Source organism: Rhipicephalus microplus, chromosome 2, assembly GCF_043290135.1.
Source record: "Rhipicephalus microplus isolate Deutch F79 chromosome 2, USDA_Rmic, whole genome shotgun sequence".
Classification (NCBI taxonomy): domain Eukaryota; kingdom Metazoa; phylum Arthropoda; class Arachnida; order Ixodida; family Ixodidae; genus Rhipicephalus; species Rhipicephalus microplus.
Window position 1 is genome coordinate 106508787 of NC_134701.1, and position 23362 is coordinate 106532148.

At 44.1% G+C, this 23362-nt stretch overlaps 1 long non-coding RNA gene across 1 annotated transcript in view; it reads left to right on the forward strand.

Annotated features, from left to right (window-relative positions):
• The window catches only part of LOC142785421 (uncharacterized), an 82402-nt gene extending 73241 nt beyond the window's left edge, over positions 1 to 9161 (forward strand). The window contains exon 4 of the long non-coding RNA XR_012888962.1: positions 8886 to 9161. This is a non-coding gene — a long non-coding RNA (uncharacterized LOC142785421). The remainder of the gene's footprint in view (positions 1 to 8885) is intronic.
• The last annotated feature ends 14201 nt before the right edge of the window (positions 9162 to 23362 follow it).

Genomic DNA, 23362 nt, shown 5'->3' on the forward strand with positions numbered 1-23362 from the left:
AAGCTTCTGCCTTCTTATCACAAAGCGATGGAAAACTGTGAGACGACAGCTTCGCCAGCTCATTAGGCGAAGACTTTCGTTTAGAGATAGCTGCGAGTTTCCAAGTTCAACTTCTCAAGTGTGCAATCACTTGCGTTGAATAGGATCTAAGAAGTTCCGAAAACGCAGCGTGGCAGGAGGAATACGCTGTACCACACGCATCCACTGCAGAACGCCTTGAGCATGTTTTGATGAACCAAAAGTCTTACCTATTCTAAAATTTTCTACCTGCCTAATCAAAATCCCGTGTTGTCTAATGTATGCTCTGTAACGTCACCTTGAACCAAAAGAACCTGTCTTAAGACTCATCGCTTCTGTACGTACGTCAAGACGATGTTGCTTCAGTACTACACCCTAATGAACTATTTAGCCTGATGATTAAAACATTGAGCCTCACATTTTTGCTGGTGCTGCTGTCAGACGCCCGAAAATTCTATTTTCGAAGGGAAATTCTTTTTTCGCTCAACAACAGCAAACTTCCCATCCATCTGGGTGGTATTCAAGGCATGCGTTTTGGACGGAGAAAAGATTTCGAAAAATCATGGCTTGTTGATACACTACTTCAAGCCTTATTCTTGTTCTCGCGCATGTTTTATTTTGTGATTCGCTTTACTTTTCTTGTGGATTCATTGCCTCTATCTAAGGTGGTATGTGGGATCTGTTGAATATCTATGAAGTAGTAGTATCCGCACTAGAAGTGTATTAGTTATTGTTACTATTATTTATTTTGCTTCTGCCGTGAAGGTCAATGTGGGAGGCGAAGTTACAAGTGTCTGTCCGCTGTAAAGATTCTCAGCCAACCAACAGAACACATTATGCAGCAGCCTAGCAAAAAAGGGTCACGGAAAATACGACGCAATAAGCAATTCAAGTAGACGAGAAAGCGGCAAAGGCCTCGGTTTTTAGAAATTTAGGTATTGATGCGGGTGTCTCGGTTTAGGAAAAAAACAATTTGCTGTTCATGCGAAAATTGAACGCTGAACTGCTGCATAGAAAGCAGTTTGTGCACAAAGCCAAGACTGCGTTATTTTGTGAATGTGTCCCTAACTAATGCAATATTGTGTTTAGAAAGCGTAGAATTGCACAAGGTGTAAAAACGTGTTTATAGCGCTATATATGGTACCTTTAAAGACCACCCACTATGAAGAAAACAGGCGCAATAAGTCGTCTTTATCGGTACCAGTATCAACAAAGTATACAGCTGCATAGGTGCAACTGCTGCCGTATGGTTGTTCTGGTCAGAACTAGGCAAATATACGCAAACGCGATTGTATGGAAGTTGATTTCTAAAGGTGGACGTCTATTTTGTGTTCCTATGTTATTCATCTCTTTGCATCTGTTCAGCGCTTGTTTACCTTTTCTGGCGCAAATACAGAAAAAAACAATTATTCTCAAAGACGGATACAAAATTTGGTATCTTTTGTTGAAGACATCATACCACGTCGGGAAACTACAGCCCTCTACAATTAAAATAAATCAATCACATTACAACAGTCAGGTTTTCCATGTGCTTTCAGGTGGCAATTTCAAAGGACATTATACCCTAATTATTCGTTTTATCCCGTTCCGCCTTTGTCAATTAGATTCTGTAGGCCTTGTCCTTCCGTGGAAACAGTCCGGAAGTTTGTTGTATTCAAAAATATTGCATTAACAGTGAATGTCGCTGAAACATCAAAAAGCTATTGCTAACCAAGTTACGCAAATGAATACGTATATTGTTATTATTTCAGAACAAAAGGTACATAACGCTTATCAATATAGGCTGTAATAAAAAGCTTGACTATAAGTTGCAATATTCGCAGAACTAGAATAAGCAGAATAAAATGACCTGGTGGTTGTTCCATTTCATGATAATTTCTTCAGTGCCAAAATGCACGAGAAAAAAAAAAGAAGTGAGAAGGAGTTTCATGTACGTGTCTCGCCAGTTAAATATATAAAGTATTACTAGAACATATCAAATTGTCTTGTTCACGTCAGATTTAGTACATTGATGCATTTCTACAGACTACAGAGTTTTAAGATTTGCGTAACCAGACCTATAACGCAGGAAACGAACCATAAAGTTTTACAGAGAAAATTATGCAACTTTCAGCACAATATTCAGCCAAGAAAGAAAGGTATAGTTTCAAAAGCCTCAAAGAGTAAATAGAAAACACCGAAACACTAACAGGAGAAGGAAATAGTCGTGAAAACTTCCGCAACACGACCTTTAGACCATTGCTTTTAAAGGGCGAATGAATCGATTTGAATTTTTCTATTACTATGACATTGATAATTACCTAATTACTGGGCTGACATGAGCAGAGTGCAGTGAACGACGCTTCAGCTTTGAGCAGATGGCAAAATTTATTCAGAGTGCTGGCTTTCTGAGATATGATGGATCGTCGGCTATCTTGTACTCTCGCATAAACAAGTGGAACTGTGGTTACGATGCCCTAGTCTCTCCAATATCTCGCCACCAAAAGCTAGTGTAATTCATAGGAATGATGTTTGTTTACGGCAGTGTTAATTATAGTACCGCAGAAAACTGTTGCAGAATGAAGCGCGATAAAATTTATGTTAGTTGCACTGTCATAGCAAACCAAATTTTATCAATGAAGGCAGAAAAGCGATTTATAACAGGCACGATTTTATAAAAAATGGAGCATTTAAAACCATATATAGGCCATATGCTTGTAGTGCCAATCGTTTTATTAAACAAGAATTTGTCATTCAAAAAGCGTAACATTTGTGTATACCTTATGAAGCAGATTCTTTCAAAGGCTTTAAATACGGAGTATTTTATTCCAAACTAAATTCCAATTACTGTTTCTATCTATCTATCTATCTATCTATCTATCTATCTATCTATCTATCTAATTATCTATCTATCTATCTATCTATCTATCTATCTATCAATAAGGCGTCTTCTATTTCTGAGAAAAATTCCTGCAAAACATTTCTCTCCAAGGGTAGGATAGTAAGTAAGCAATTTCTATTTTAGAAATTTGGCGGCCAGCGACCAGCGGTAATGCACTTTCCGATTAGACGTAGGCTATTGTCTACGTTCTTCGGGCTATCAATCACTGATAATATGAACAATGCAATTGACATACTGGAGTGACACATTCATCGGTAGATCTGAAAACTACACATTTTTAAATAAATTTAGCACTGTCATTAAAATGTTCCCAGCAGCTGGTAGAGACAAACCTTATTACGTCACACAAATCTTTAAGCCCACATTGCTCTACTTTCTCATAGATCGTCACCCCCTCTTTTTCGTTGCCCATTTGCTTGTTTCCATGAGGGGCCTTTAAATTTTGCGACAGATGTCAGTCGTGGTAATAAAGCCAAACCCTAAAAGCTTCAAAAAACGCGAGAATGAAGCATCATTGTGAACGCAATCGACAAAAACGTTCACAGCATATCCACAGAGTGAATGATGATGAGTGGAGCGAATCGTCCATCAGTCCGTCCACGCTTTCGTCTGTTTGTTCGTTCTTGGTTTCGTCCGTTCGTGTGTCTGTCCGTCCGCGCATCCATTCGTGCGTCCGTCTGCCCACGAGTCCGTCCGTCCATTCATCTGCCCAAGCCTGCGTCGAGCTCTACGTCCATCTGTGCGTCTGTCCGAGCGTATATCCGTCCGTGCATTCGCCCGTGCATCGGTCCGTCTATGCGTCCGTCAACAGACATACGACGAACAGCCACAGCCAGCGGATGATTAGCGGTTTGCCGATAAAACACTTCGAAGCTTCGCCCCAGTCATCGTCATTCACTCCGTGTATATGCTGTGACGTGGTTACTACATACATGGATATTTAGGGTGACGGCCGACCCACATCCTACGGAGCTTTACTAAAAAAATCATCATGACGTTACAATGTGACCTTCAATGGTGACAACGTACTCATTATTTGGAGTTGGTGGGCAGATTTTCCAGAAACCAGTAAGGAGCACCCAACTTGCAATGCCTGCTATACAAGATACAGTACAAAACCATGCTAGGTGTAAACAAATTTTTAGACCGGTAATCACACACCATCGACTGAGCACAATAAAAAAAGTAATGGCCACACAGTCAGTCATTTTAAGCCAATCCATGAGGGAGCGTGCAAGTCTTTGCGATAACAGCAATGGATGGACGGAACAGCATCCATCTCACAAATAGGACACAAAGTGCACTCTACCAAGCTTAAGTTTTCGTATTATTATTATTACAACGAAAACTGTATATGGCTGGAAGAAACAAAAAAAAAAATCACCGCCCTCGCACCCCGTACCCATGGTTAACTAGCGAAAGCTAAAACGTATGGCCCGGTGTTTAGCAGTAGGTTCAAACCGACGTGGCACCGTAGTTTTTGTCAATTATTCGTTACACATTCTTCCTTCTTGATGAGGTTAGACACACGTTGGGCTTGGGTTTACCGCGGTGTTTGTTTTACATGCCGCACATTGTAAGTGGCGTGATTACGGTCAAGAAGGAGTCTAATGAGCGGTTAAATGCGTTTTGCAATGCATTAGTCACAGAGGTTGTTCTCGAAAAGCACCAACAATGGAAACGTGAGGGAGCTCCCATTTGCCGGGCTGACTGTGTATTCTGGGCCCAAAACAGGCCCGGGAGTTCGACTGCCAGCAGGAACTGCGCACAAATGGTCCAGCAACTTTCCAAGCCAAGCTAAATTCCGAACGGGAGTGCAAGCACTGGTGGCGGGTGTATTTTCAAACTACGCCGCCGAGTTGAATATCGATGTCAAAGGCTTGCAGCAACACCGCGTCGACAAAAGTGCCGTTTGGCCACGATAGCAATAACGCGATGATTGTGGTAGCGCGTCCGTCGAGCCAAACACTAACTTTCGCCCGGAGTTGCTCCAGCGGCACATCAGCTTTGTTATGACTCCTGTGGCTGCATGCGTGTCGAAAAAAAAAACACTTTGATTAAAATAATTTCGAGACGCATCCGCCACTCAATACACTGCTTCATGAGTGTGATCATGCAAGGCACATTGTGCGGCATGTGAGACAAACACTGTGGTAAACACAAGTCCAAGATGTGTCTAACCTCGTTAGGAAGCGTGAACTTGTAACCAATTATTGTCAAAGGCTTCAGTGCAGCGTCGTGTTGAACCCACTGCTAAGCAGCAGGGCCGTACGTTCCAGCTTTCGCTTGTTAAGCATGTGTATGGAGGGGTCAGACTGTGCTTATTATATTATTATTATTATTATTGTTATTATTATTAATATTATGATTAATAATATTATTATTATTATCTTACGTAGTGGTAGTAGTATTTTTATGTTATTACTGTGAATTTCGGCCATCTGAAATTTGTTACTATTTCTCTGAAAAAATAAAATCATGGCTCAACTCTGGGCCTTATCACTCACTAACCTTTGTTTCATTGGTTTTTATTGATGGTTTCATATAGCGGTTTTGGGTCGTTAAACCCCGGATATCAATCAATCAGTTATTGGTTTTTATCGTGATTGCTTTAAAGTGTTCATTTCGCAGAAATTCAGGCATCGGTTTCGGTGTCCGCGTCAGTGTCGGCGTCATTGGTTGTAAGCAAATAAAATTAACAAAATGAGGAAAAATCTTGAAGCAGAGGGGGACCGAACCAGGGTAGTTTGAGTCTAATTGGGCATCAAACCCTAGTTGTTTTTATGGCAAGTGAGTGTTGTTTCACACGGCCACGCCTCTGGATGCAAAAACAGTAAAAAGAACTTCCTCTGCATGGAAATGCAGTGAAAGTATCTCTCTTGCTTCACAAACACACACGTCCTGTATGCATGCTTCACCATGCAACTCTAATAATTGCAGTGATAGTGCCTGGTACAAGCGTACATTGCCAGCGTGCGTAATAATATGTCAATATCCTAATGGTTCCGGGGTTGAAACCCGGCACCGTACTGTAAAAAGCACACTTGCTACTGTGCCTTAAGGCCACGTAGTGGGTGCACAGCGAATCCGAAAAGGCTTCATACACTAAGTGTTTCAAGTACGCCTTAGGAACAGGATGTCGCTATCGCGCTCAACTACTTAAGGCAACGTTTGAAGGGTCCCGTAATGTTTGTTGCTGTTTGCCTACTTTTTGCCACTACTTCTTTAGCCTTATCTTTATTATTTCAATCACAGACCTACTTATGTGTCACGTTTCGAGTGTCGCTCCTAAAACCCAAGGCTTCATGCACCCGAGTGTATACCTTCACTATATTTTGAAAAAATTGCTCCACTATTCGGTTACTTTTCTTACGCACGTGTAGTTCTCATTTAATTAGTTTGAAATAATAATTATGCGTTTAACTACAATTGCCAGCACTTGGAACATTGAACTGTTTCCGTTTGACTAAGTAAGACGTAAATTATACCCTCATCATTTTAGTCAATGCTATAATGATTGTTGTATTCACCTTTAAGCCTTGGTTATTGTTACTTAGACCCATATTTTCCTTCCATCACTTTAATCCAATACTTGGTTTCACCCTCTATGAGGTCTCGCTCTATCCTTTCATTTACGACGTGACTCATACTGCCAGCAGTATACTTGCTGGTGGGTATCCTAGTCAATTTCTTACTTTGATTTTACCCTCTGTTATTTTCGACTGTAATTCAATCCTTTTTATTCATATTAATTTTTTATTCAATTCTCGAAGCTGATATTCAAGCAATTTAATTCACTGACAACGTCACCGCGACATTTCTTCACGTCATACAGTCGTGTATTAGGCTCTAATTAATTATCTTCACTATCTGGCTATAGTTAAGCGTCAAGTGAAACGTGGGGCAATAGAAAGAGTCGTGTGGGATAAGGCAGGGTAATTTTTACATTGACGTAGAATGATAAATTTAAAAACTGCGTCTTACCACCAAACTAGGCGTCTTTATAAAAATTCAATAGTTTTATTGCTCTGACGAAACAATACATCGAACAAATTTTTCTCTGAAGTGAAATTAACTCATTGAGTAATATTGAATACCAAAATATTTAATGCATATCAATATCTATATGTTCCCTGGTAAAGCGCATTTCTGGTATGGTTCTTTTCAGCCTAATAAATGGTAATTATTTCTTGCTTTCATAAGATAATATAGATTCACATGAATTGTTACCCGTATGGGAGTTGCCGAGCGCGTAGTTTCAAGTCATTCCATAAGTTTTGTGCACTCAATAGCAACACAGAACTTGTTGAAAACTCAGCGAGAAACACAATCTCTAAGTCAAGATGTGCGGGAAAAAACTGCATAGACAGCCATACCAAACAAACGCAGGAAGAGAAGCCACTACTGATAATATTTCTTTGCATTGGATGATGTCCTAGTGTAAAAAAATGGTCAACTTTGATTGAATGTACTATCGGCACTATTCTGACCAATTACGGCTACAAAAACCACAGTTCACAAAAGCATATCTATTTGTTATCAAATGTTTTCTTAGATTTAGTATAAGCGAAGAATAGAGCGGCGCATCTAGTAGCCGACACGTGGGCGCACTTAGCGAAGAAAGACAGGTGGCCCTACCAGCTTGCACAGTACCAGCTGCAGGAGTGCATCATACTTTGAAAATATTCGATATATAAGAAACAAGAATAATTAAACCATATTGGCACAATAAACAAAAAGTATAGCAAGTGCAAACATTTATGGACGTCCTTAACCACGATAACAGAAAGTTTTGTTTGTTCGAAGGCCTCACTTCCTTATAGTACCCATTGTTTTCAGGCACTCAAAAACGTGTCCGCTTACTGCGACAAGTGTTCAATTCAAAGGAAACGAGCAGAAATGACCGTGTTGACAAAACATCTAAGCGAAAACAATCTAAGCACTTTGTGCCAGAATGAAGAACTACAATTACATTAGTGACACAGTTATTAGTCTTTGCCTTTTTTATCATGTCCACTTCTTTAAATCAGTACGCCACTTATAAATTTACATGTAATAACAAGACTATAGAAAACCAATCATTAGTGAAAAAATTTGCAATGTACCCACATTAGTGTAGGGGTGTGCAAGGTTTTTGTTGTTCTTTTATTTCTCCCTGTAGGCATTTGCTTAGCATTGTTTGTGGGTGTTTTTTTTTTTGTGTAAACCTGATTCCAAACATCTGAATGCGTGCGTTTTTAAGTATTTTTTTCACCGATGGCAACGTAATAATTATTGCAAGAATTTTTTTGGCATGTGCACAGCGTAGAAAAAGAAAGTCGCACATCACGAGAAGTTTGAGAAGTTTGATGGAGCTTTTCCATGCAATTTTCCACGAAGTTTCCTTCTTCGTTAGAAAAGGCACTTTTTCTATAAGCAGCATACTTGCTCCTGTTTTAGCAATCAATCCCGCAGAAAAGAAAGCACCGCTTTTATGCGAAAGAAGCAAAACAAGAAGCCTTCTGTGCTCACTCTATTTCCGAAGCATGCACGAAGATGATTGCATGCGCTTACGTTCAGCGCTGACTCTGAGTACGCCGTAGAGCCCGAGGGGCAGTTACACGCACTTGTGCAAGTCCTGATTGCCCACGCATTCTGCGTAAGCTCAGTGCCTTTGAAAGTGTTGATTTTATGTTGTTATGGTGACAGGCTTTCTTCGAATTGCTAATTACGAGCATTCAAGTTCCACCTTTAAGTTCCCCCTTTAACAACATCAGAATTTTTCAGCTCGTTGATTCTGTTGTACGCATGTGGTGGCTTTGGGAGGTTAACTCCACATATCAATTGATTCTGTTCTATGTTTTGTTACAGAATTAGAACTTGGAAGTGGAGTAAGCTACCTAACAACATCAGAATTTTTCAGCTCGTTGATTCTGTTGTACGCATGTGGTGGCATTTGGAGGTCAACTCCACATATCAATTAATTCTGTTCTATGTTTTGTTACAGAATTAGAGCTTGGAAGTGGAGTAGGCTACCCATAAAGGAAGAGTTATTGTGCTAAAGACCTAGTGACAAACACTGCAATGTCCATCTCTGCTCTATTGTCATTGTTGGACTACTGTGAAAATGATGCAGCATTCCAAGCAAATGCTTCGATGGGAAGGGTGTCAAGAGTTGACAAATAAACTCGCTGATGTCATGTGTTGAGGCCTAACCGACGCTGCCTAGAAGACAAATTATTTGAGAACAACAACGTGAAGCAAGAACTAAGAACAATAACGAAAAAAGGGGTTATTTTTTCTCAATACCCACTCTAGGCATTGCACAGATTCAGAAGTCATTGCCAGTTATGTTGGTATTATTACGAACATGCCCAATTTTGAGGTGCGTTCTATTGTTAGCACCAGCAAAGGTCAGCTAACTCGCTAAATATCTGAGGCTGACTTCATTGATAGGCTGACAGATAGCTGTATCTCCAAGACGGTCGATTGCCCTCTACTGTAAGGATTTAGCCTATCTGCGTAAATATTGATGAAATTTGAAACGTGCGTGCAACAATCTCAAATATTAATCAATGTTGACTTTATGGGGTTATGTTGACTTCAATATGACATGCCAACACATCAGAAACAATACGTTACAACGCTTCACTTTTAAAACATCAAGCCCTTTTCAACATGTTCCTCGCGAGCCAACGGCAACGATCGCGTTCCTCACTACTGCTGTTTGAAAATTCGTCGTCTTTCGATCTACATTCCGAACAACATTTTGTCAGTTGTAATTGGAGAATTATTTAATGTCTCCTTGTCTTTTGCGAACCACGGAATGCACGTATGCAAGATTCAAAAGTCTGAAGGGCTTTATGTGGCCTTCTGCGCTGAATAAATCTCGGTGCACAAGACTACTGGTGGCCCATTCATGGTGATCAGACAACTCAAAGAGTGTTCAAGGATTACTGACCACACGACTGAATATTGTGACAGTGCTAGCTCAAGAAACATCAACAAAACATTCTCGAAACGTCTAGCGTACCAAAAGAAGGTGCCGACTACCTTTGCAAGGGAAGTATATTCCAGGATGCGCAGCATGCCCACGGGTTGGGTCAAAATTTGCCGCTGAGAAGAAGAGAAGCATTCAGCAGCCCTTTTCACTCACGCGAAGCCCTGTGTCGGCTGGTGTCCAAGATTTGAACTTGATGAACCGCCTGTAATAAAGGTATCTGCAAAACCAGTAGCCTCATTTTGAAAGGCTAACCATCACTGCGTCTCACCCGCTCAAAAGGAGGTCAATTTTGCGGTATTGACTCATGATGATTTCCACGCAATATCTATTGACGCTGTATAGAAAACTTTTAGACCATGCTCTATAAACGGTCACGCTTAGTGTTTTCAGAGTGGTGCAGCAACACATCCTTTTTAGTGAAATGAGTGAAAAAGCCCACTGCCTCATCAGTTGACCACCTAAAAAAATTTTGAATCCGTGAGTACGTGCGGAGTTACAAAAGTCTGTCTCATGCTGTAATTTCATTCTCCGTTCTCTCATTTCGACAAAAGTCTGCACCCTATCAGAAAGAGATGGCATGGGCGACGAACTTATGTCACGTTCACTTCATTCAATGTGATCTCAGGTAGACGCGAGGAAAGGTCGTGGCCTCCCGCGGTGGCTGCAAAAACTCGCGAGTGCGCCATGCTCAAATCATCTAATGGCAATATTTTGACCCGTGATGCAGTAAGTATTGAGTGTGTAGCACCCTTTTTCGTGAGAAGAGGGCAATTTTTTGCTAACTGTGAGAATGTTTTATTTCCATTCAACTTTTTGCCCTATAAGATATGGCTCACGTATTTACGGGGACCTCGCCTCCAGGTCTCCAGCTTTTTCTGACAATGCTTAAAAAGGGTTCCAAGGCCATTTTAAAGGTATAAGTGGTTGTGCATGTGATTGTCTTGACATGTTCTATAGCGTAAAGACGCATGAGATAGACGCGTCTTCCCAGGTCATTGTGTGGGAAAATGGTACCTGGCAAAAGTATATTGCTTCGTTTTTGAAAAAAAAAGTTCAACGTTTTACGAGTTAGGGATTCATTTTCCGTTAAAAAAACCCAAGTTGTTCTGGACTATCGTTGTTTGTCTTTGAATAAGCACCCTATTTTTTATAGACACTGCAGAATTCTTCCATTTCCTTCTACGCATGAGTCTGCTGTCGTGCGTTCAGTATTGTGCTGGCTGGTGGGAAATTGTAGCCTTCATGAAAGTTACCAAGATGTAAGCCACCAGTTTTGGAAGTCCTCCTTCATCTATTCTTTTCAGTCATGGTGTGTACAATTCTACACGCAAAATTCAATGGCACGTCTCACACTGCGTGTGTTATCAAATGGTTTTAACTTTTGTGCACATTCATTCATGCCTCCTGAATAGGCAACAGCCGATCATTTAACCCCATTACGCTGCGTATTGCTGCAGATCATCACTTTGCTGGTTACACTGCCATGTTTGACGATGGTTCAACGTGACGTGTTCGGGGACTAACAAAAAAAGCATTTCTTATTCAAGCAATATGACGAAAAAACAAACAAACTGGAAATGCATTTAGGTCACGTTAGTGTATTCTTTTTACGCAAGTAGTGATGCTTATTTGTGACGTAGTAATAAATAATTAGGTACGCACTCATTACCAATAATTACTAAAGATCACACAGAACAACACATTCTTTCATTTTTTATTCGGAAAGTAATATTGCATTCCTGAGTAGGCCTTGTGCATTTGGTGCGTTTCTTACAGCACATCATATTTCGTCACTGAAGGGGCTCCTGCCTACATTTTTTTTGTGGAATAAGCCGCACTTCATTAGGGGGCAAAGAAATAGCATCTGCTGCGGTAATGCTCCTATCAGTGATTTATTATTAGTGTAACTAGCCGAAAACATGTGATGGGCTCACAGATTTTAAAATAGAAGGATGTCTACTTATGTGAATAATTTTGCACCTTTTTTTTCATTAGCACGGACTTCTGAGATTCTTCAGCCACAACACTTCTTCAATCGTATGTGAGGGCCTATCCCCTTTAGTTGTAACACACGAGTACACGTATAACAGTAGTATTCGGTTTCTGAACATGAGGTTTTTGCTATATAAAGGCTGCACCTGTTTTTTATTTTCTGAGTGTGTGTGTGCCCCCCACCTTTTTTTTTACTTTCCAAATCTCTTTTCTTCTTTCTTTCCTCTGTGTCTCACCTCCCCGAAGGAGCAGGCAAGCGTTGTGTCCCTAGAGGCGATAGTCGTCAGCCTGTTCGTTTCCTATTTTTATGTATGCAAACAAAACAAGTAAAGCAAATAAATATATATTAAATGGCCTTGTGCTTCCGGACCTCCTCCTTTAAAAATACTATGTATGCTGTTCCTTTTTCTGTACTAGTAACTGAAAAATAATGTTGAAACTTGAAGCACAACCCTTCTCCCAACAAGCCACTGCTTTCATATTAGTCGGCACACTTCTAGTTCTCGAATAGAGTAATAGCTAAAACTTTTTTGCTCAGCGCATAACGCACATATTGTCCTGGGTGCATGAACAAACATTTCAATGAACAAATCAGCCGTCCTCGGTACGTGCATTACCTTACTCACGTGCTCGTCACCGTCACAAGTAGCCTTCCCAAGTTTACCTTATCAAAAAAAAACACCAACTAGCCAGCTTCCAGCTGATACATACAAGGTAGCAGTCTTTACGCAGAAACGGACATTACGACACCAACTAAAGTGATAAAAAGATGCCGCGTGCTCAGATTTGGGCCCACGTTAAAGAACCCCAGGTGGTCAAAATTTCCTGGGCCCTTCACTACGGTGTCTCTCATAATCATATGGTGGTTTTGGAACGTTACACCCCACTTATCATGATAAAAAGACGTGCGAATGCCAAAGTAGTGACTTCGCCTCCCGACAAATTGAAGTTTATTCGAACTAACTAGAGTTCCCTCATTGATGAAGTAGTGTTGGAAAACAAGCATAAAAATAAGTTTTTAATGAGTGATGTGTGGGGATTAAAGTCCGAAAATCACCATATCAACATAAGAGACGCCGTAGTGGAGGTATCCAAAAATTTCGACCAGCTGTGGATTTTTAAAATGCACCCAAATCTGAGCACACTGGCCTGCAAAATTTTCACCCCGTAGAGAATGCAGCAGCCGCAGCCGGAATTCGATATGATGATGAAATAAACATTTGTTTTTCGAAACAGTGTTCCCGAGTTTGTGAGCTTGGGGTCACCCTAGGTGGGAGGATCCCTTATTCCAGGAATCCTCTGGCCGCAATCGCCTTGCGGGCCCTGGCGATAAGTCCTCGTTGGTCATCTAGGTCGCGTGCGGCAATCTTGACCTCCCACGTCTCGGCTTGGGGGTCGACACGAGCAGTCGTTGTGGGCTTGGTATTGGCATTTTTATGGCACCACGGGCACTGGAGTACTAGGAGGGCCATTGTGTTTGGCGCGTTTCATATTGGGCAGTTTTAGGCTTAAAGCGTTGGGTGGGCTCTATTAAGGGCCTTTCTGGATAGGTGTTAGCTTGAAGTCTCCTAAGTGCTGTGGCCTCTTCTTTAGTCAGCTTCGGCTGAGGTGGCGCGTACACCCTGCGAGTTTGACGATAGTGTTATAGGATGGCGTTCTCTGTCGGTGGTACGGTCTCCACTTCTTTTGCAGCACTGGCTAACCGCGGGTCAAGCGGGGCGCCGAGGAAGGCCCGGTTGACGTGACCGTGGGCCGCGGCGTGAGCCGCTTTATTTCCTTCGAGCCCTTCGTGTCCCGGCACCCATACCACGCAGGTGTAAGGAAGCAGAGATCAGCTCTTTCTCAGAATTTAGAGAGCGGAGATTTGGCCTCCCGTGTAATTGCGGACAGCGGATTGGGCATATGTGAAAACTACAACCGCGTCCTTATCAGTTGTAGTGGAAAGGGCGATCGCTGCTTCTTCGACAGAGTCAGATCTCATCACCCGGTGTGTGGCGGAGGCCAGCGCTTGTCCTTTGGCGTCGACCACACTTAAAGCGTAGGCGTTTTTGCCCGGGTATTTACCCAAGTCGATGTAGCGAGCGTCTGGATCGTGCTGGTGTCTTCTGCGGATGGTGTCGACTCCAGTGATTCGTCTTTACCGATGGTACGTCGGGAGGCAAGTTTCGCGGTACTTGTGTGATGCTGAATGATTCTCGCAGGTATGACAGCATCTTCTCTTCACGGTCTGCCTCGCAGATGTAGCTCTCGCTGTAGCCCAAGCGCTCAAGGACCAATCTGTCCGTCGACATAAGCTTAAGTCTCTCGAGTTGACTGGTTTCTACCAGCTCTTGCCAGGTGTTGTGTATACTCATTCTTGGAGGTGTGGTGGTCGACGCCATTGGAGGTAGCCCTATGGTGAGCTTCGTAGCTTTGCGGATGAGCACGTTCAGCTTGTCGACTTCAGATTTCTTGATAGCGAGGTACGGAGTTCTATAAATGATTCGGCTGGTTAGAAGAGCCTACACCACTCTCAGGATATCGCTTTACTTCAGGCCACTGTGTCGGTTTGCAAATCTCCTTACGAGGTGAGTGAGCTGGAAGACTGTGCGTTGTAGTCTAGGAAGCGTGGCGGCCGCTGATCCGTCGTGGTGCAGGTTCAAGCTGAGTACGCGAAGCGAGGTGACCTTCAGTATTTGGACCCCGTGAAGAATGATGCATGGGTCTGGCGCTTCGCAGGTTGGAGGTCTTCCTCGCGTGTGGGTTTTCAGTACCAGTAATTCTGATCTTTAGGTAGGTTTATAAAATTGATGCAGTTGTTTACGCTGGTCAAATCTCATGTCTTGAGTGACCAAACGCCGTGCTGGCAACTGCACGTGCTATTTCACCACCATGAAGGTAGCCAATTTCTCCCTACCGAGAATATAATAAATATGATAAGTCGGCCAAACTTTAAAATTATTTTGGTCTTCGTTCACGAATCGCGCCCTTTCACTGTAAAACTGGGACTTTCACCCTTTCAACACTATTGAGGTGGGGTAAAAATTTCAATAAGTTTGTTTCGCCTTGACGTTCTTGTCCTGCCCAGGCCCACCTGACACTTTGATGACACAAAGATTTGGTGCAGATTCATTGTGCGCGAATACCTTGAAATCATTTATTTACTCCAGGTTCGCCATGCCCAAGTGCCTGTTACTTTTAACTCTTCTGACGTGGGTTTCTTTTATTTTATTTGTATGAATTTTATTTTGATCGCACCATTCTCAATTCAACGTGTTTCGCAATACGTGGCATCTAATAGTGTTTGTGAAAGCATTATGTGGAATGAACCAATCACTGCACGTATTACGTATTCACTCATAATATTGGTAGGCGAGAGCTTCAATGCATGAGCTTGCATATAGCAGGGAAGGAGAATCCCCTTCCTCGGTTAGGCAGAATATATGTGCTGTCTTCGACCTCGTAAAAAAACAATATATACTCACACATAATAAAACTACCACACAGGCTACAGTCAAAATGCCCCACAGGCTGCTAGACATCATACCGGTGAAACGCTGCATGGAGTTCTCCCAGTCACGTCGTCATCGTCTTTCACACTAGATAAAAAAAACACGTGCATTTCCAACATTCGGCCATCCCGAAGAGACTCAACATTCTTGTTGAGGTTGTCCCTAGAACGTTTTTCACTGATTATACAGAAAAACGTTCGGCCATCCTGAACGACTTACTAAATGACACATTATGGACACACTTTAAAGAAAGAACAAAAGTAAAATAGCACAAAACGATACTGACGCGTAAAGTTCTTGAAAGTTTGCAGAAGTTCACCCGTTCGTATCACGAAACTTTCAAGGCAATGTCGTAATTTCCGGCCACCCTGACTGGCTTGACCTTGGCGAAAGGCACAACACGCGCGACGCCTGTGTCCTCTTGCCTAGACTTCGGCTTCAACGCGTGGTCATGCTCGGGCTTCTGCTTTTGGCCCGTCTGGGGTGAATCTTCCTGCGGATTTGCTCTGCTGTTTTCTATTTTTTTCGTATTTGTTGTCTTCGTCTCACATCTTCATTCGCGTCACTCCGGTACTGTTTATTCTCCTTTCTTCCTGTCGGCTCTACGGCATTTTTTTATGATTCTTCCGGTCGCTTGTCTTCCGTACCGTTATCTTGGCTTCGTTGGTCTTCTGGCTTTTTGTCATTTACAACCTCGCCCTCCTCGTTCTTATACCTTTATGTCGCCTTTAGTCCCTGAGCTGCTTCTTCATCATCTTCCTTTTTCTTTTTTTCTACACAATTATGTCCAGCTGTTTTTTTCGCCGTTCCGGGTTTTTCCTCCACGTCTTTTTCTGTATCACCAGGTTGCGAGTTTTTCTGCTTTTTTTTGCCGTCAGCTTTGGCTTCGTTGTTGTCTTTTAGCTTTTCGTTGGATCTAGAAGGCCTCTTTGGCTTTCGTTCTTCACCTATCAACGCAGTAGGTACCTTACTATCTCCGGAGTTCTTCGCGTGAGAGGGGGTCGTTGAAAAACCGGGTTCACGTGCCTTTTTCGGGCCGCAACTGGCGCGACTTCTCGTTTCTGTATACACTGAACCTACCCTGCTTCCACCATAACGTTTCCTGTTGAGTGTAGATGATGACCTGTCGCGTAAACTCTGGAGCCATGTTGGACAAAGGTACGACAAAAACGTACCTCAAAATTGCCCCACGATGTGATTTGGGAGCTCCTCGAATGGCACCAGTCATTGGCAGCTCCAACCAGTCGGGCCTCGGCGATTTCCAGCGTGTAGGCAGCTGACTACGAACGACGTTTTGACGTTCCACGAGCAATTTCAATCAACTCTCAAGCAGAAGGAGCATCTTCGGAGCAGTAAAAGGGGCTTATGTTGTGGATAATGTCGGTGATCACCTGGACCGTTGGCATTTGTTTCAGCTGCGCTGCGCCGGTAAAAATCAATTATTCCAGCACGGTCTATATCAGCCTGTTCTTTTCTTGAAGCACTTGTAGTAGCTCACAAGCTGTGATAGTACCCCGGTGGTTGAAGTCTGGGTCTCCACCGGGTCTGGCTGACTCGAGCGTCTGTGCGCTCCATTCCGGAGTTAGGCTTACCAGTTACATTGTCACGGGTCCTGTTAATTAGGGAGGAGATCGCCAGGCTAATTCCAAGGGCCGAAGTATCGGCCCCCCGAACCGCACCACGAAAGCGTGGACAATTTCGAGTGGTCCTATTTGGCGCGCCAACGGACGCTGGCTGTGGCCCAAAGAACAAGTCAGAGCGGAGAGTTGATAAACAAAACAAAATTATATTCTTAATTATGGCAGATCAAAATAATACACAAGTATGCACACTCCACAATAGATGAATACAATATGTCACCAATCAAACAAAGTACTACAGAGTGCAATCAGCCACACTCGAAACAACAGACACAGACAACAATACGCACTAAAAAGAAGTCGCATGCATCGAACAACCAAGACACTTAAAGACTAAAGAGTTAGAAAACCTATTCAGTCCAAAGTTCTTGGAACAAAAGTCTGAATGATACTCTTCCGAGAATCACTCACTTAAACTCCAGCGTTGTTGTTGTTCCGCTGCCCCCGAAGTTTCTCTTCCAGGAAACCTGGCGTCTTCAATTGGCCGCTCTCCAAGCTCCAAACTTCCTCGCCGGTAACACGTCGGCTTCCCACACGCAGCTGTTGCCACGCGTCTTCGCTCACTGGCGGTAGACACACACTCTTGCCCGTAGCACGAGTCTTCACCCCTCAGGTGGAAATCCTTTTCTTCTGCTCCTTTGTCACGGAAGACAAAAGGCTTCGCCGACAAAGCGGAACACCCTACGCACTCTGGCGCTATTTTCCTTCTTCTCCTGATCTCCCAGCTCTGCTGCTCGGTTAAATACCTTTCGCGTGACATTCCAGAAATTTCTCATCATTTCGTCGGCGCGATACGCAGCGAAGGCTGGGGGAAAGCGCCAGCCGATTCGAGGGCCGTCCGCGACAGCTGACGCAACCCTGCATCACCACGCCCCTTTCTGTCGAGAACTTTCCAGGGCTTGCTCGGGCGCAGATGTGAGGAGGTTGGTCGGCGAACCTACGCTTCCGAGGGAGAGAGACGCGTGCCCGGGGAGTCTTTGGATGTTTGTTTTCTTTTTTTATTGTTGACCTCGAGGCGTCTTTCCGGCGCTTCGTCGCGAGAATTAGGGGGCGCGCCCTTCTTTGAGCGCTCATTTTGTGACACTGCCCCCCACTTTAAGAATATTATCTCATAATATTCAAAACCACACAAACGAGTGCGAACAGTCCCCACACTCTCAAAGACTGTAACAGAGCGCATCGCTCATGACACGTCACATTCACAATAGATCACTCAATACAATCATACATTGTAATTCAATCTCACAACACATGAAATATAACCACAGGTACATGAGTACAACACTCCATCATATATTTCAAACAATGCAAATGTACAAAGTAATTTCATTACAACAATTGTACAATACTATAAATCACATCACCGTAACAAACATTTTGACTCGCTCGACATATAGTTGTGACACAGGATAACAACCACATTAACATATTGCACTCAGCACTGTCAAACACATTCCGATTCGACCTCAACACCTATCCCGTGTATTTCGAGCGGCGTTTGCGCCCTTTGTTGCCGTGCTCGCTCGATCTCAACCTTGTTTTTCGCCGTTCTTTTTCGCAAGCTCTTTCCAACGACGGTATCTGAGGCGGCGTCTCAGCCATCGTTGTCACTTCCGACACTGTTAACGGGGGATAACGTTCAACCGATACTGTCGGGTTATTCACCCGCTTGTTCATGTCACGACATTTGGCCTGGCTGGCCGACTCCATCACCTTTACACTGTCGCTCGGTTGAGGTCGTGCCGACGTAGGTTCAGCTGCCCAGCACGTGAACTCATTCAACACGATCTTCTCCTTATTCACTGTCTCTTGCATCGCGGCTTCATCGTGGGCTCGAGTGAGATCCGTCACGGGATGCTCCTCCACTGTATGTCGCGGTCGCTGGGTTGGCGAGGGCTCTATCTTAGGGTCTTCTCCCAATCGTTCTGGATCATTCGGCCCTCGCACCCCGTCGATGTTTCCGATGACGAGGTCGTACAGGGGGGTCGACATGCATAAAGCAGTAACCTCCCCGCTGAAGTACGGGGTTTCGACCTCAATTTCTGCTTCGGGAAGCATCCGAACCGTACTAACAATTAGGCAAACCGGCTTCGTTTTGCCTGTTAAGTCATTTTCCCGTACCAAACTTTCCGCACGATAACCGTGGTACTACCGGTGTCTCTTAATACCGTAATCTTCTTGCCCGCAACTTTTCCAGGCAGCGTTAGATAACGTTCAACCGATACTGTCGGGTTATTCACCCGCTTGTTCTCGTCACGACATTTGGCCTGGCTGGCCGACTCCATCACCTTTACACTGTCGCTCGGTTGAGGTCGTGTCGACGTAGGTCCAGCTGCCCAGCACGTGAACTCATTCAACACGATCTTCTCCTCATTCACTGTCTCTTGCATCGCGACTTCACCGTGGGCTCGAGTGAGATCCGTCACGGGATGCTCCTCCACTGCATGTCAGGTTGCTGGGTTGGCGAGGGCTCTATCTTAGGGTCTTCTCCCAATCGTTCTGGATGAGTCTGCCCTCGCATCTTGTGAATGTTTCCGATGACGAGGTCGTGCAGGGGGGTCGACATGCATAAAGCAGTAACCTCCCAGCTCAAGTACAGGGTTTCGACCTCAATTTCTGCTTCGGGAAGCATTCGAACCGTACTAACAATTAGGCAAACCGGCTTAGTTTTGCCTGTTAACTCATTTTCCCGTACCAAATTTCTCCGCACGATAACCGTTATGATACCGGTGTCTCTTAATACCGTAATCTTCTTGCCCGCAACTTTTCCAGGTAGCGTCGGCATTCTCTTCGTAACATCGGCTGGCTGTTTTGTCATTACGGCACCCACAATAGGAAGTTTCTCCCCATTTTTCAACTCTACGAATCCGTCGGTGATGGCATTATCATCGAATTTTGGTGCGGCTAGCACACAAGATACCTGGTGAGTTTGACTCGCTCCGTTACGACATGCGTCTGGTTGTGCCCAGTCTGACCACACTTGAAACATTTTACAACCGTAGGGCCCGTGAAGTTAGTTCGACTGCTGTTAGCGCGGTGACCCACTCGGTTACACAGAAAACATCGCGGAACACTCTCTGGTGCACGCTTCTTTTCTTCGGGAGCCGAGTTCTTCGAATCTTCAAAACACTCCTTCTTGACCTTGGCCAAATTAGTGCCACCTTGCGCTTCCAAGAATCGATCAGCTAATTCAAACATGCCTTTAAGTAACTCAGCTTTCCTCTCTTTCAAGTACAGCGACAGGCTTGGGTGGCAACTAGTAAGAAATTGCTCTCTAATTAGGAGCTCCCTAAGCTCATCATACCCCTGTGCTGTGCCCGAAAGTTCAATCCATCTGTCAAAATATTGGCAAAGTCGGGCGGCATACTGCGTAGCCCTCTCACCATCAGCTGACTTTCGTGTCCAAAACCTGTCCCAGAATCCTTCCACAGTAAATCTAAATCGCTTCAGTAAAGCAGCTTTCACCTTTACATAGTTGGCTGCATCGGTCGGCGTCAGCTTACAGTACCCACTGAGCGCTTCACCACTCAAGCAGGTACTCAAAGCAGTTGCCCATTGATGCTCCGACCAATGCGGGCTTCTTGCAATCGTCTCAAATTGGTGAAGGTATGCGTCAAGGTCGTCCTTCCTTTCATCAAACGCTACAAGAAGCTTGCTTGGGTTCAAGCGTAAGCCGTGGTCCTCCCGTTCGCTGCTTTCAACTCCAGCTTGGACCGGAGTTTCACTTCGCTGTTGCAAGCGCAGCCACTCGAGTTACATCTCGTGCTTCCACTGCCGTTTCCTTTCAGCCATCTCCGCTTCTCTTTCTTTTTTCGCCCTCTAAGCTGCCAGTCTTTTTCTCTCCAGCTCCAAATTCAATTGCTGCTCTCTTTCTTATTTCGTCCTTCCAGCTGCCAGCTTTTCTCTCTCCAACTCAACTGCTTTTTCTTCCTTGGCCTTCTGAGCTGCCAACCTCTCTCGTTCCAACTCAGCTGCTTTTTCTTCCTTGGCCCTCTCAGCTGCCAACCTCTCTCTCTCAAACTCAGCCGCCTTTTCTTCTTTGGCCCTCTCTTTTTCTTCTTTTTCCTTCTGGGTGGCCCACTTCCGTAGTTCGGTGCCAGTAAGACCCATCTTCTCAACAAAAGCTACTAACTTTTCGAGATCCAAGGTGTCTCCCAAAAAAAACCTTGCCGCGTGCAAAAAGTATCTGCCTAAATCGGTCTATTGGAACACTCTCCTGCACTCGTTAACGAGAACAGTGAGCAACACACCAAATCGTTCCGATAGCAGTATCAACAACTCGAGGCTCTTTCTCACTACTTTGGACACACTGTGCGCCAAAACGATCCTTGTCGCGGACGCCATATAATTGTCACGAGTCCCGTCAATTAGGGAGGCGATCACCGGGCTAATTCCAAGGGTCGAAGTATCGGCCCCTCGAACCGCACCACAAAAGCGTGGACAATTTAGAAGTGGTCCTATTTGGCGCACCAGCGGACGTCGGCTCTGGCCCAAAGAACAAGTCAGAGCCGAGAGTTGATAAACAAAACAAAATTATATTCTGAATTAGCCGAGAGTTGATAAACAAAACAAAATATATTCTCAATTATGGCAGATCAATACAACAAACAAGTATGCACACTCCACAATAGTTGAATACTGTTACCAATCAAACAACGTACTACACAGTACAATTAGGCACACTCAAAACAACGGACACAGACAACATTTCGCACTACAATGCAGTCGAATGCATCGAACAACCAAGACACCTAAAGACTAGAGAGTTAGAAAACTTATTCAGTTCAAAGTTCTTGGAACAAGAGTCTGAATGATACTCTTCCGAGAATCACTCACTTAAAGTCCAGCGTTGTTGTCGTTCGCTGCCCCCGAAGTTTCTCTTCCAGAAAACCTCGCGTCTTCAATTGGCCGCTCTCCAAGCTCCAAACTTCTTCGCCGTAACACGTCGGCTTTCCACACGCAGCTGTTGCCACGCGTCTTTGCTCGCTGGCAGTAGACACACACTCTTGCCTGTAGCTCGAGTCTTCACCCCTCAGGTTGAAATCCTCTTCTTCTTCTCCTTTGTCCCTGAGCACAAAAGGCTTCGCCGACAAGGCGGAACACCCTACGCACTCTGGCGCATACTTTCTTCTTCTCCTGCTTTGTCACTAAGGACAAAACCTTCACCGACTGACGCGGCAGAATAACCCCACGCACACTGGCGCTAACTTCCTTCTTCTCCTGATCTCCCATCTCTGCTGCTCGGTTAAATACCTTCCACGCGAGATTCCAGGAAATTCTCATCATTTTGTCAGCGCGATACGCTGCGAAGGATGGAGAGAGCGCGAGACGGTTCGAGGGCCGTCCGCGACAGATGACCCAACCCTGCAGCACCACGCCCTATTCCATCCAGAACTTTCCAGGGCTTGCTCGGCCACCGATCTGAGGAGATTCGTCGGTGAACCTACGCTTCCGAGGGAGAGAGACGTGCTCCCGGGAAGTCTTTGGATGTTTGTTTTCTTTTTTTATTGTTGACTTCGAGGCGTCTCTTCGGCGCTTCGTCGCGAGAATTTGGGGGCGCGCCCTTCTTTGAGTGCTCGTTTTGTGACATACATGCACTGGTAAAACTCACATTCAGTCATCCGTTGGCGACTGGAAGTTAATACAACTTCTGAAGTGTTGTCTTTGACCTCGTAATAAAAATAATAATTTACTCATGCATAATAAATTACTGCACAGCCTACACTAAAAATGCCAAACTTGCTTTTAGACGCCACACAGGCCAAACACTGCACGAGAGTCTCCCAGTCACGTCATCGCCCTCTTTGATGCTAGCTAAAAAAGCCACGTGCATTTCTAGCATTTCTAAGATACGAATGACTCGTAGGCCCGTGTGCTCAAATTTGGGTGCACGTTAAAGAACCCCAGGTGGTCAAAATTTCCGGAGTCCTCCACTACGGCGTCTCTCATAATCATATGGTGGTTTTGGGACGTTAAACCCCACAAATCAATCAATCAATAACATATGAATGACCTTGCCAACTTCCAAGGACAAAAACAAAGATGGCAGATACTTAAAATAGCAGCGAATGATTTTGTCGACTGGTGCAGTTATATTGCGCTCCATGATTGGATCAGAAATTATTCAGTGGGCATTCTCGTAGGTACGTGCATTCAGCCTAGATTTTGGTGTCTCGACGAATGCGCTTTTCAGCCTGAAATAGTAGATCGAACTGTCCCAGTTTTTGTTCTTTGTATGCACTTAATTCAATACGTTGCAGCTTCTTATTTGCAACAAGTGGACGACGCCAAACAGCATAGTTGTAGTGGAACAAAAAAGTGACAAGTTTAAAACCTTGATTGCTAGCAAAAAGCGACC